Below are 15,195 nucleotides of genomic sequence, written 5' to 3'. Positions count from 1 at the left end.
TGGCCATTTCGAATACATTTGTAAATCATTTTGTCCACATCAATAAAATTCGCCATTGTGTACAAAAATAATAATAATAATAGCCATTGGCTTTCGAAGGGCTACCGTTCGTAATGTTTTTTTGTTGTTGGTTTTAGTGGGGCGGATGAGGATGTCAAATGGTTGGAAAGCTTAGATATTATATAAAGGGATTTGGGTGTCTTATTTCCCATTGAAAATTTTAGCAAACATTAAAATAATTTATGGGCAATACGATGCGAACCTAACAATATTCCTCTAGCGTGCTTTGACAAATTTATCAAAGTCTATTTTTTTCGTATACACAGGGTGAGATGAAACAAGTAAAAAAACATTAAGTTCGGCCGTGCCAAACTTTTAATATTCCCCACCTTAGGGTACAGGAAACATTATAAGAAATGTGGCAAAAACCATTAAAATGCCGAATATCGGGAGGTACCGTTATATGGGGGCAATACCAAATCGTGGACCTATAATTACAATGACTCGCCACACGAAGTGGGACCCATTATGATCTACAAATACCAATTTTCAGATAAATCCGTAAAAAAATGTGAAATAAATCATCAAAATACCGAATATCGGGAGGTACAGTTATATGGGGACTATACCAGAACTTTGGCCGATATATCTCATTTACCAACCATCCTAGACACAATACAAATTGCTCTGCTAAATTTTGGCGCTCTACGTCAAATAATGTGGGCTGCATTGTGATTTCAACAGACGGACAGACAGACAGACGGAAATCGTTAAACCGACTTAGACTTATGGGGTCTACGGCAAATATTTAAGGATTTTACAAACGGAATGACAAAGTTAATATACCCTCCTTTCCAAGGTGCAGGGTATAAAAACTGCAACCACATTCAGACTGCTGTCATTTCTATGCCACTTGTCCGACAGCTGTTAAAATTGTTCCAGTGACAGCTTATTATATTGTTTACAAGCGTACACAAGCATTTGGTGAGAATTTTCCAGAAAAAAAGTTATTCGTGATGAAATTCAAGCATGAGAGTGTGTGTCTCGTAACATCGCTCGTTACCGTGATAGTGGTAGAGTAGCCCGACGTCAAGGAAGTGGGCGGAAGAAAACAGCAACCACAGCAGAAATGGTTCGAAAAGTAAAGAAGCGACTTGATCGAAACTCGCGTCGCAGTGACCGAAAAATGGCTCGTGAGCTGAACATATCGCAATATTCTATTCGGCAAATATTAAAAAGTGAGCTCGGGTTAAAGCCATTGAATGCAAAAAATGCAAGAACTTACACCGCAACAGAAAGAAAATAGACTCAAAAGAGCTAAAGAGTTGATTCGTTTGCCTGAAAGTGGTGAACTGCCGATTTTGGTTTTTTCGATGAGGAAACATTCGTTGTAAAGCATTTTGTAAATGTGCACCTTCAGTTGGACACAGATCTCAAGCGCCGGCCATGGTGATGGTGGGGGCCGCCATACCAGTTGATGGTCGCTTTCCGCTCATATTAATCGACCGTGGCATCAGAATAAATGCCAAATTTTATCACGAAAATTTATTAGGTACGCAAATATTTTGGTTACAAAAAAAGCTCCTCGCTTTATTTGCAGCGCACAATGGCCACCAAAATCTCCGGATATCAATCCATTGGACTATTTTGCCTGGAGTATTTTGGAAAGCAAGGTTGGCACTAAAAAATACGAAAGTGTTCGAAGAAATCGAAACTTATTCTAAAATTTGATGCTATTTCCTGCTATTTTTGGCTTTCTATCATTAAAATTAAAAAAAAAAAAATGGCTTTGTTTTAGCTCACCCTGTATACGGACCAATCCATATCCACAACAGATACCAGTGTTTATTTAGAAGACAATCGTACACTTACATTGCATTTTATAAGTGTTATAATTATTCGCAGTATTGAGCCTTTTCGGGGAAGGTAATTGATTGAGTGGACCGATATTTTCCGTTGTCGCACCTGATAATATGTTCATCAGTGCCAGGTCAGGTGCGAAAATGGACAATATCGGCCCACTCCATCAAGTACCTACCTCCCCAACAAAGAGTCAACATTTTGAATAATTACAACTCTTATAAAATATGATGTAAGAGCCCGATTGTCTTTAAACTTCCCACATCCCAATAATTTTATTAACCCAAGGTCTGGTGTGAAAATGGAATGTATCGATGTACTCCTTCTGGTACCTCCCCCACAAATGGTCGAAATTTCCTAAAAATATTTTTTGCATAGAAAGAGAAACGACAATACGATATTGCTTGAACTTTACGAATCCTAATATTTGCATCAGTGCTAGGTCAGGTGCGAAAATGGTGTAAGAGTCCGATTGTCTTCAAATTTCACACATCCCAATAATTTTATTAGCCCAAGGTCTGGTGCTCAGATGGAATACAGCGATCTTGGATTTATAAAAATATTGGGAAGTGTGAAATTTTAAGACATTCGGATTCTTACATCACATTTTATACGAATTATAATTATTCAAAATTTTTACCCTTTGTTGGGGTCACTTAGTGGAGTGGACCGATATTATCCATTTTAGAATCGTACCTCTGATGCAAACATTAGGATTTGCAAAGTTGGAGCAATAACGAATTATCGATTCTCTTTCTGTGCAAAAAATATTTTTTGAAAATTTCGACCTTTTGACAATTTTTGCACCAGACCAAAATCGAATTATTGCTTCTATTTCTGTGCATGCCTGCATACCCTATGCATACCCTACAACACTATGTGTTGTTTGATTGGGCCAAAAATTATGTAACACCTCGAAATATTGATTTCCCACATAGGAAAGTATATATGGATCTTCCTAGCTCGCCGAGCTGAGTCGATCTAGCTATGTATGTCCGTCCGTCCGTCTGTCCGTCTGTCCATGTTAATTTGTAATCACTCTACAGGTCGCAATTATGGCCCGATCTTCACGAAATTTGGAATGGAGGTCGGGGTTGGGCCAGAACAGAGCCCTATTTCTTTTTGAGATGATCGCCAAATGTTTAGGGGTTGAAATGGACCAAATACCGAAAAAATGTCGGATTTTGCAGTAGCTATACAGGTCGAAATTATAGACCAATCGACGCGAAACTTCGCTTGTATATAGAGTTTAAGGCGGGGAAGAAGCCTACCAATTTGGGTGGTCATCGGATAAAATTTAGCGGGTAAACTAGACCATATCTTTTGTGTTGAAAAAATTCAAAATTTTTCATTAAACCGCGAATATTTTAAATCCCGGCGAAATCACCAAGCCATGGCAAGGTTACTTCTGATCTTTACATTGGTGTTAACATCCAACAAAACGGATATATAGCAAAATATGTGCGATATATATGTCTATCAAAGAAGATATGCTTGAAAAATCTCTTATATGTCGAGAACGGCTGAACTGATTTCGACAGTTCTCATTAATTCAGAATGGCCATTTGGCAGGAAAGAAAAAACGTTTAAAAAAATCGCATAAAAATATCTCTCTAAAGATAAAAATATGGATTTTGTAAAATTTTCTCATAATTTTTCAATTTTGTCATATTTTTGGCATATTTTCATTTTGAATTAAACATTTGGTAATATTTCTACAGCTAACAAAACTAAGTAGTTAGGATATCAGGATATCATATACAGATCGCATTTATGGCCCGATCCTTACGAAATTTTGCATGGGGATAAGATGAGGGTCAGAATAGAAGCCTACTCTTTTTGGAGATGATCGCCATATATTTAGGGGTTGAAATGGACAAAAAAACTGCAAAATTATCAGGAAGTCATAATTATCGCCCGATCCTCATGCACATTTGAATGGGGATTACCGGACATTGCAAAAGCCAAGCAGTTTTGGATGGCCATCCAAAAATATTCAATGTTTGAAGGAGTTTGCCAACTTTTGTAGACAAAATACGAAAATGTCCATTCCAGTGACTTTTTGGAGAATTCACAAACACAGGAAAGACGCACTTCTGACTATTTCGTTAACGCTGATTTCGTTGAAGAATATAGTCAAATGACTGTATCTCATGTAGATGCGTTTCAGTCAAAAACCAATAATAAATGTTAATCTTTTGCCACTTCTGAGAGATTAAAGGTCTTTGGGAAATATTAGTTCCAGATCTAGGAAGACCATTTAAGTGCAACATCTACTAATAATTTGGAAATGAGCAAATTAGTTGAGGTTGCTATTGTTCGAAAATTAGAGAACGAAACCTGATGGTTTTCTTTTATTATTTGTCACAATATCTTGTGGAATTCTTTCGAGTATCTTGCCTATATATACTGTGTAGTTTATTATAGTGTTGTAGGGTATTCAACGGTCGGCCCCGCTCGACTGTAGCCTCTGCTTACTTGTTTCGATTAAGTAGGTACTTCTATATTTTTATATTTTTTATACCCTACCACACTTTGTGTGGGAGGTATTATAAGTTTTTATTATGTCTTATGTAACACCTCGAAATATAGGAAAGTATATATGGATCTTCCTATCTCGCCGAGCTGAGTCGATCTAGTTATGTATGTTCGTCCGTCCGTCTGTCCATGTTAATTTGTAATCACTCTACAGGTCGCGAAATTGAAAATGGAGGTGGGGTCAAGGCCAGAATAAAACCTTATTTCTTTTGGAGATGATCGCATAGTATTTACGGGTTGAAATGGACCAAAAACTGAAAAATTTCCTGATTTTGCAGTTGCTCTACAGGTCGCAATTACAGACCAATCAAAGCGGACATCAGCATGGGGCTAGAGCTTGCGGTTGAGCAGAAGCCTTCCCATTTTGATGGTCATCGGGTAATATTTAGTGGGTGAAATAGACCATAATATTTGTGTTAAATAACAGTCAAATTTTCCATAAAACCGCGAATATAAATATATATCGGAAATATATAGCAAAATATATATAATGTGTATATGCAAAGGAAGGGAATGTTAGCTTGAATGCATATATCTCATCAATGGCTGGACCGATTTTGACAAATTTTGTCAATTCAGAATGCCCTCTTGGCATAAAAGTACAAAATCTAAAAAAAAAAAATCGAATAAAAAGTTGCCAATAACGATGTTAATAAAGATTTTGTAGTATTTTGTGACATATTTTTATTTTTTCATATTTTTTATCGCATGCGATTTTTTCAATTTGACTTATAATATTTTGTAGTATTCTTTCATCTTACAACACAGGTTGGGATTTTTATATAAGGATTGCAAATATCGTCCGATGGGATCAGAAGGGCTAGGCCTATTGTTTTCAAATATGTCCGCAATGAATTAGGGGTTGAAATGGACCAAAAAGTGTCGCAAAAGGTTAAAGTTTAGGACAGCGGGTAGCATGGACCACTACTTTTGTGTGAAAAATACCAGCATTACTTACAGGCGATATCCGAAATACACTTCTGGCTTTTTTGTGCTGATTTCGTTGACGAATATAGCCAAATATCGTAGACAAGCAAATCGTATAGATGAGTCTAAATTTGCAGATACGGAGGGGCTTATTGCTTTTGGAGATGATTGAAAAATATTTAGGGGTTCAAATGAACCAAAAATAGAAAAAATTCCTGATCAAACAATTGAAGCCTATAAACACGCCTGAAAAGAGAGTTAAGGGCAGGGCAGAAGTCTAGCATTTTGGATTACCATTGGATTATATTTAGGTGTAATTACATTTATACCACAAGAACTAACAGCACGATGAAGTGCATTCCTGGTCAAAGTGCTAAGGGTAATATCTGGGTAGTGCTCCGTGACATAATTTCAAAAACGAAATCTTCCAAAATGGATTAGGACATAAGGGGGCTTCTAATATATTCTAGTGTTGTAGGGTATCACATGGTCGGCCCCGCACGACCATAGCCTTTGCTTACTTGTTTTTTTTTTTTATTTGCCACATTTTTCTACGGATTTGTCTAAATATTGGTATGTGTAGGTAGTAATGAGTTTTAGCTCCAGTGGCGGAACACTGCATGTATAGGTACAGGTATAATAGTACCTCCTGATATTCGGTATTTTCATGATTTTTGCACATATTTCCAAAGATTTACCTAGAAATTTTTATTTTTAGATCATGATGCGTTCTAGTTTCGTTGGCGGAACATTGTATGTATGGTCCACGTTTTCGTATATCCCTCATATAACGATACTTCCCGATATTTTTGCTAAATTATGATTTTTGATTTTTGCTAAATTTTTCCACGGATTTGTCTAAAAATTGGTACATGCAGGTCATAGTGGGCTGTAGCTCCAGTGGTGGAACATTGTATATATAGGTCCGCATTTTCGTATAGCCCCCATATAACTGTACCTTCCGATATTCGGTATTTTCATAATTGTTGTCAAATATTTTCACGAATTGGTCTAAAATTTGGTATTTGTAGTTCTTGATAAGTTTTCGCTACCGTGGTAGAACATTGAATATCTAGGTATATGTTTTCCTATAGCCGCCATATAACGGTACCCACTGATATTCGGTATTTTGATAATCCTTGTCACATTTACCCGCGGATTTTTTTAAATTAGGCATTTAAGACTTGCAATAGATAATAAGCCTTGCAGTATAAAGTTCTCAAAATTGGTACTTTTTTTGGTATGGCGCCACATATAAAGGACTCATTTACTTCATGTTTTTTTTATTATTAATATTATTTATTTATTTTATTATTATTATTATTATTTTTTTTTTTTTTTTGAAGATTTTAACTGCAATTTAAAGTGGAACAAGTTTGAAGTCAAATACTTCTATTCAAATGTTATATATAACCAATGGTGGAGGGTATTAAAAGTTCAACACTATGTGTTGGGGGTATTCTAAGATTGATGGGGGCAAAATTTATGTAACACCTCGAAGTATTGGTTTCCCACATAGGAAAGTATATACGGATCGTCCTATCTCGTCGAGCTTAGTCGATCTAGTTATGTATGTCCATCCGTCCGTCTGTCCATGTTAATTTGTAATCATGCTACAGGTCGCAATAATGGCCCGTTCCTCACGAAATTGAAAGTAGAGGTGGGATTAGGATCAAAATTATTTTTGGAGATGGTTGTAAAATATTTAGGGGTTAAAATGGACCAAAAACAGATAATTTTCCTGATTTTGCACTTGCTCTATAGGCCACAATTATGAGCGAATCGATGCGAACATTTACATGGATTAAGAGTTTAGGAGTTAGAGTTTAGTAATCGACACGGAATTTCACATTAGAAGAGATTTAAGGTCAGGGAAGGAGTCTAGCATTTTGGATAACTATTGGATTATCTATAATTATATAATGGACCATAACTTTCGTGTAATATTGTTTTGAATACCTAACAAGACGACGGAGTGCGTAAATATTTGCCCAATTCTCCGGGTCAAAAGCCTATTTCTTTTGGAGATGATCGCCTAATGTTTAGGGGTTGAAATGGACCAAATACAGAAAAAATGTCGGATTTTGCAGTAGCTATAGGTCGCAATTATAGACCAATCGACGCGGAATTTCGCATGTAGCTAGAGTTTAGAGCGGGGAAGAAGCCTACCAATTTGGGTGGTCATTGGATAATATTTAGCGGCTAAAATTGACCATATTTTTCATTAAACCGCGAATATTTTAAATCCCGGCGAAATCATAAAGCCATGACAAGGTTACTTCTGATCTTTACATTGATGTTTACATCCAACAAATCGGATATATAGCAAAATATGTGCGATATATATGTCCATCAAAGAAGATATGCTTGAAAGATCTCTTATATGTCGAGAACGGCTGAACTGATTTCGACAGTTCTCATTTATTCAGAATGGCTTCTTGGCAAGAAAGAAAAATCGTCTAAAAAATCGCATAAAAATATCTCTCTTAAACTGAAAATATTGATTTTGTAACATTTTCTCATATTTTTTCAATTTTGTCATATTTTTGGCATATTTTCATTTTGAATTAAACATTTGGTAATATTTCTACAGCTAACAAAACTAAGTAGTTAGGATATCAGGATATCATATACAGATCGCATTTATGGCCCGATCCTTACGAAATTTTGCATGGGGATAAGATGAGGGTCAGAATAGAAGCCTACTCTTTTTGGAGATGATCGCCATATATTTAGGGGTTGAAATGGACCAAAAAACTGCAAAATTGTCAGCAGGTCGAGTATCTTGCCTCTTTAAACTGTATCGTTTATTATAGTGTTGTAGGGTATTCAACGGTCGGCCCCGCTAGACTGTAGCCTTTGCTTACTTGTTTTAATTTAGTATTATTATTATTATTTTTTTTTTTTGATGCGAACCTCTTTGGCAAGAAAGAATAAACATGTGTATCCCTGAGGACTATCCTTCCAAATCACCAAATTGTAAAATAGCTACTATATTAGATTACTCTACACTTATTTCCTATAACATACACTGATTTCGGGCCTATAAAATATTCTCCATTTTATTTTATGTTATTGTCTCCATTACCAGAAACCTGAGCTTTTTTACCCCCTTAACTTGATGTGAACCAACCACATAAAAAAATGTTTCAGTGTCGTCTGCATGTGATGCTGATTTAAAACAGCTCCTTTCAAATGTGGTGTGTCAAATTTCCTGGAATTTTGCTCATTTGTACAAGTATCCTTCAGCAATAATATCGCACTTAAAAAATTCTAAAAAACGTCATGGCAAACGATTGTCGAAACATTTCGCATCAGTTGCAAAGTTAATATTTACTTTGCACAACTAAAATACTTTTCTTATTTTAGCTAAATAGGTTTTCTATTTATTCATTTCACTTGAATATTATTACACTTATTAAATAGGCTTCGATTTTAAGTTATTTGTCTTTGATTTTCAATTGCTTGTGTGTGGGCATGTTATTTTGGTTTTTTCTCCTTCAGAGTCTATTCTTAAACGTTTATTTAAATAAATATTGAATTTCTCTGATATTTTGTTGCTTAGGCAAATATTTACTCAAGTGAAAATTAAATGTCTTTGACTTGAAGATTGAAATCAATTTGAATGTTGGAGATTATTTCCCTAAAAAAAATACAGAGACAAAAAAAAACCAATTGCCTATCGTTGAGTGCATGCATGTATATATGTGTGTGTGCGTTTTCTGTTTGTGTAATCACAGTATTTCTTTATGGTTCACTGAGGAAATACAAAAATCCCCTAATGCAAATACAAAATAATACTTCCATTGAAGCTGGCTAAGACAACACTTGCCAAAGTTTATGCTTTTCGATTATCCTCAGAAAATTGATTTTTATCGTCAGGGACAGAGTGGAAAAAATAAAAAAAAAACATAATAGCAGTAGAATGTGTATCTCTGTGTCTGTGTGTGTGAGAGCGTGTGTTTTGTGGAAAATGGAACAAAGCTCTGAAACACAAGAATAAAGAAAACACCAGTCGGAGATTTCGAAAACAAATTCTATTGTTATGTGAATTTCCAGAGAAAAGAGTAATTCGATAGGATGTGACACACATGGGTGGTTCTTGGGTAATTATTGAGTTGCTTCTGTGTATTTGGTAGGAAGTTCAATAACCTCGACTGCAGTAGAAGTAGGATGACTAAAAAATAGAGTAATGATAAAAAGTGAGACCTTGCAGTTATAGGGGAAAACGGAGAAAATAAAAATTTATGTGCTATGGCCTTGGACAATATTTCGAAAAATATTCATTTAAAAATTGTACCTTAGAAACATACAACATTAACGATCTATATTTAAAAAAAAATCTTCTTAGAGAATATTAAAATTTTTTTAAAAAAATTGGTCGATTAAGGTTCACTAATAGTTCTAGTCCCTACACGACCATATCTGTTGGTTTCTTACCGGCCGAACTTAATATATTTATACCCTCCACCATAAATACTACGGAGGGTGTGTTAAGTTCATCATTCCATTTGAAAATCATAGAAATAATACTTTTAGACCTAACAAATATATATTCTTGATCAGCGTAAAATTCCGTCTGATCAGATCTTTTGTGTGCAGGCAGGTCAAGTTCGGAGAGGGGCAATGTAGGTACACGGTAACGTATAGTCCCCAAATAACGGCATACCACTTTACCCCTGGAAGAGAATTGTCTATATACATCCATGATATCGTATATCCCCCATAAAACGGTGCCTTCCGATATTTTAAATATTTTTAAAGAAATTGTTTCAAATTTCGTATATAAAATTTGTAATGAGTACTATAGCCTATGAAAAACAAGTAAAAAAGTTGTATGTTCGGCTGGGTCGAATTTTTAATACCATCCACAGTTTGGACCGAATTTGGCAGTTTTCAAAAAATAAAATCTGTTAAAATCTTAAAAATACCGAATGTAGCCGTTATATTAGAGTATATACGACGACCTGGATCTGCACAGACAATTTTCTGTCGTAGGCTCTAGTATCTATTGCGAATTTCAAATACCAAATTTGTAACAATTCCGGCGAATAATGTCGGTAAAATCATCAAAATGCCGATTATCGGGAGGTACCATTATACGGGGGCTACGTGGACCTACATAACCCATTTTCAATATCATAAGTCCTGCAGACATAGTACACATTTGAGCAAAATTTTATCAACCTACTTCATTTCGTTCGGAAGATAGAGTGATTTCCACAGATGGACGGACGGATAGAGGGACGGACATTGCTAAAATGACATAGAATTTTATGCCGATCAAGAATATATATATTTTCAGGCGTCTAAAATGTATATTTCGAGGTGTTAGATTTGGAATGACAAGCTAAATATAGCCTCTATACTATGGTGGAGGGTATAAAAATTGCGTATGTATGTCTACGTGTTTGTATAGCCCCCATATAACGGTGCCTCCCGATATTCGGTATTTTAATAATTATAGGGCCATTATTCACCGGAATTGTTTCAAATTTCGTATTTAAATTTCATAATTTAATTACATTACAGCCTATGACTTATGCCCTATGTAACGGGATTTCTTTGAGTGGTATTTTTTGACGGTAGTTTTTGGAAAATTTTCAAGTACCTTCAAAATTGGTGGGGTATTAAAATTTCCGCTTTTATTTGTTTTACTTCTTATACCCTCAGCCATATGGTTAAAGAGGGTATATATCATTTGATATGGCCATAATGTGCCTCTTCGAAATAATGGTTTATGACTCCAGGTCTCCTTGGAACAAATCCGTTTTTTTTTTTTCATCTATCTGTCTGGCTGCTGAGCACGATAACTCTGGAAGGGAGTAACCAATTTGGTCCAAACTTGGCACATCGTAATATTACTATCAAACTTAGATCGAGTTCGGAGATTGGCAACATCACTCTTTATGGTACCTCCCTCACAACAGGTCAACATTTTCGGAGGAAATAACTTAACTCAACGTATTCGATTAAGTTAAGTCATGTACGAAAATGGAAAAGCGAAATGAGCATTAGATTTTTTTCAAACGTTACACATTCGAATATTATCAGCAACACGAAATTCAGTTTGGAGATAGAATATATATCCTCTACTCCTTCTGGTACCACCCTCACAAAAGTTCAAAATATTGAATAATTATAACTACTATAAAATTTGGAATAAGAGTTAAAATCATAAAATGTCGAATATCGGCAGGTACAGTTTTATGGGGGCTATACCAAAACTTCTACCGACATATCCCATTTACGAACTTAATCTGCCTACTGGCAAAATGCACTTATGTGCAAAATTTTAGCCTTCTAGATAGTGTGATTACAACAGAATGAAGGATAAAGTTAATATGCCTTCCATAGCATAAAAATATTTAAATAAACAAACATTTCTCGAGAAAAATGTTCCGAAAAACCGACTGATACTTTCTATGTTCCAGAACCTAAAACAATCTACTAACTTTGCATTTTTTTTGATATCGTAAATTAAAAATTGTTTATCGTAATAAACATTTTTACATTCTTGCTGTTCTGAACAGACAAACTTTTTAACTTGTTTTATTGTTTAACAAGTATGCAAAGGCTATAGTCGTGCGGGGCCGACCATGTGATACCCTACAACATTACAATATTTTAGAAGCCCCTTAATGTCCAAATCCATTTTGGAAAATTTCCCTTTTGAAATTATGTCACGGAGTACTGCTCAGATATTACCCTTAGCTTTTTGACATTTGCCCAATATTTACGCACTACGTCGTGCTGTTGGTTGTTGTGGTCCATTTTACAGCTAAATATAATCCAATGGTCATCCAAAATGCTAGAATTCTTCCCTATCCTTAACTCTCTTCTCAGGCGTGTCGATGGGCTTCGATTGTGTGATCAGAAATTTTTTTCAGTTTTTGGTCCATTTAAACACCCAAATATATTGCGGACATCTTTGAAAACAATGGGCCTTGCCCTTGTGAAAATTTTCGTGAGGATCGGACGATAATTGAAATACACTTCAATATTATAAGTCAAATTGAAAAAATCGCCTGCTATAAAATATATGAAAAAAATGTAACAGAATACTACAAAATCTATATTAACATTTCATTTTATCAACATTTTATACTTCTATGCCAAGAGGACATTCTGAAATCGATCCAGCCATTCTTTAGAGTAACGATCAGAAGTGACCTGTTCGTCTATTTGTGATTACGCCAGGATTAATAATATTCGCGATTTAATGGAAAATTTTACTTTTATTTAACACAAATTTTATAGTCTATTTCACCCACTAAATATTATCTGATGACCATCAAAATTGGAAGACTTCCGCCCAGCCCTAAGCTCTAGCCCCATACTAACTTCCGTTTCGATTGGTCTATAATTGCAACCTGTAGAGCAACTGCAAAATCAGCAAATTTTTCAGTTTTTGCTCCATTTCAACCTCTAAATGTTATGCGATCATCTCCAAAAGCAATAGGGTTCTATTCTGGCTATAGCCCCACCTCCATTCTAAATTTACAAATTAACATGGACAGACGGACGGACGGACATACATAGCTAGATCAACTCAGCTCGGCGAGCTAGGAAGATCCATATATACTTTCCTATGTGGGAAACCAATATTTCGAGGTGTTACATAATTTTGGCCCAATCAAACTTATAATACCCCAACACATAGTGTGGTAGGGTATAAAAACACAAACAATTTCAAAATAATTTGAACATTTTTTTTCTAGCCCTGATTTGAAAAAAAAAAATAATTATGAAAACATGACAATGACAAAATCTTAAAAAGAAATAAATATTTGATATGGAAGAGATGTACCGAATTACCAGTTTTGAGAATTCTAAGGAGGTTCCCAATATTGTGAGGAATTCTGAGAATAATTGAATGAATGAATTCTTGAGAATTGTCTTAATAGAGTCCACAAGAAACCGGGAATGGTTAAGGGATCTGTAAAACTCCCTTTGGTACGTTCTATGAAGACTTCTTTGGTAGCGATTTACGATTTTTCACTGGCTGACAACTTCAACAATGAAGAAAATTCTCAACAGAAAGCCGTTCCAAATGGCTACAACAATCTCATCATAGTATTTGCTGGAATATTGATTTCGGAACTCGTCAGATGGTAAGTCTTCGAATCGGATTTCTCTGTGATCTCTATGAACTTACGAGGAGGAAATTTTTGTTTCCACATACCTGGACAGAAGCGCTTACTTTTTATGATTCATCTAACCTAGTCTAGCGAAATTTGATTCCTTGACTTAAAATAGAGACTAACAGTACGTTTACATATAAAAGGGTTAACCCACTGGATTTGGATTAAAATTGTCATATCCATTACTTATACTTCAAATAAATCCTTTTAAAGTAGGTTAACCCTACAAAAAGTTCTAACGTAAACATGGCATAATGTCGTTAAATCATAACAATTTCACAAAGCCATTGAAAAGCAGTCAAGGGTCCCTCCCTGGACTTATCCATGAAGTGATGTGATTATCAATTCCAAAACGCCTATAATGTGGTGCACTTGTTATACCCTCCACCATACTATGGAGGGTATATTCATTTTGTCATTCCGCTTGTAACTCATCGAAACAATGATCTTGGACCACAAAAAGAATATATATTCTTGATCAGCGTAAAATTCTAAGACGATTTAGCCATGTCCGTCTGTCTGTCTTCGTGTCTGTCTGTTGTAATCACGCTATCTTTCGAACAAATTGAAACAGAAGGCTAACATTTTACACACATGTTAATTTTGCCAGTAGGCAGGTTAAGTTCGTAAATGGGCCATGTAGGTCCACGTTTTCATATAGCCCCCATATAACAGTACCTCCCGATATTCGGTATTTTGATGCTTTAAGCGACATTATTCACCGGAATTGTGTCAAATTTGCTATTTAAAGTTTTAAATGGATACTACCGCCTATGACAGAAAATTGTCTGTGCAGGTCCTTGTCTTCGTAAAGCACCCATATAATGGTACCTCCCGATATTAGAAATGTTGGTGATTTTTAGCGACATTATTCATTGGAATTATTTCAAATTGGGTATTTGAAGTTCGAAATGGATACTACAACATAAGACAGAAAATTGTCTATACAGGTCCACATCTTCGTATAGCCCCCATATAATGGCACCTCCCGATATTAGGTATTTTGGTGATTTTTAGCGACATTATTCATCGAAATTGTTTCAAATTTGGTATTTGAAGTTCTTAATGGATACTCCAGCCTACGACAGAAAATTGTCTATGCAGGTAGGTCTTCGTATAGGTCCCATATATCAGTAACTCCCTATATTCGGTATTTTTCGAGTTTAGGTACAATACCCACCGAAATTGTTTGAGATGTTGTATTTGAGGTTCGTAAATGATGCTACAGCCTGTGACAGAAAATTGTCTATGCAAATCCGGGTCTTCGCACAGCTCCGATATAACGGTATCTCCCTGTACACGATATTTTAATGATTTTAGCTACATTATTCACCGTTTATTTCAAGTCTTGAATTTAAATATGATAATGGCTTATGACAAACAATGCCTATGTAGGTCCACGTCGTATGGAAAATTCAAAATTTCCAACTTCATTCCAAATGGTGGAGGGTATTCAAAGTTCGGCCCGGCCGAACTTACTTCTTTTTAACTTGTTTTTAATTGCACGTTTCTTTATCAAAGTTATATAAGTTATGCATTATCATATTTAACTAGCAATTCCAGCACTCCTTCTCTACTCCCTATAAATTCCAGAAGCATGCAGCATAAAATAGAAATAAACTGCAAGTGCAAATACTTCAACTATGCCGCATCCACACACAAACGTCAACTAAGACATGACGACATGAGAACAATGCAAATAAAGTTAAATGTTTTAATTAAGTTA

The 15,195-nt window shown here is 35.4% G+C and overlaps 1 protein-coding gene across 2 annotated transcripts in view; it reads right to left on the bottom strand.

Moving 5' to 3' along the window:
* LOC101894833 (mucin-4-like) overlaps positions 1-15,195 on the bottom strand; it is a 203,953-nt gene that overhangs the window by 154,165 nt on the left and 34,593 nt on the right. The gene's annotated exons all lie outside the window — the stretch shown is intronic.

This window comes from Musca domestica, unplaced genomic scaffold, assembly GCF_030504385.1.
Source record: "Musca domestica strain aabys unplaced genomic scaffold, Musca_domestica.polishedcontigs.V.1.1 3, whole genome shotgun sequence".
Lineage (NCBI taxonomy): Eukaryota > Metazoa > Arthropoda > Insecta > Diptera > Muscidae > Musca > Musca domestica.
Note: the sequence above shows the minus strand (reverse complement) of the source record. Positions and strands in the feature narration are given on the sequence as shown.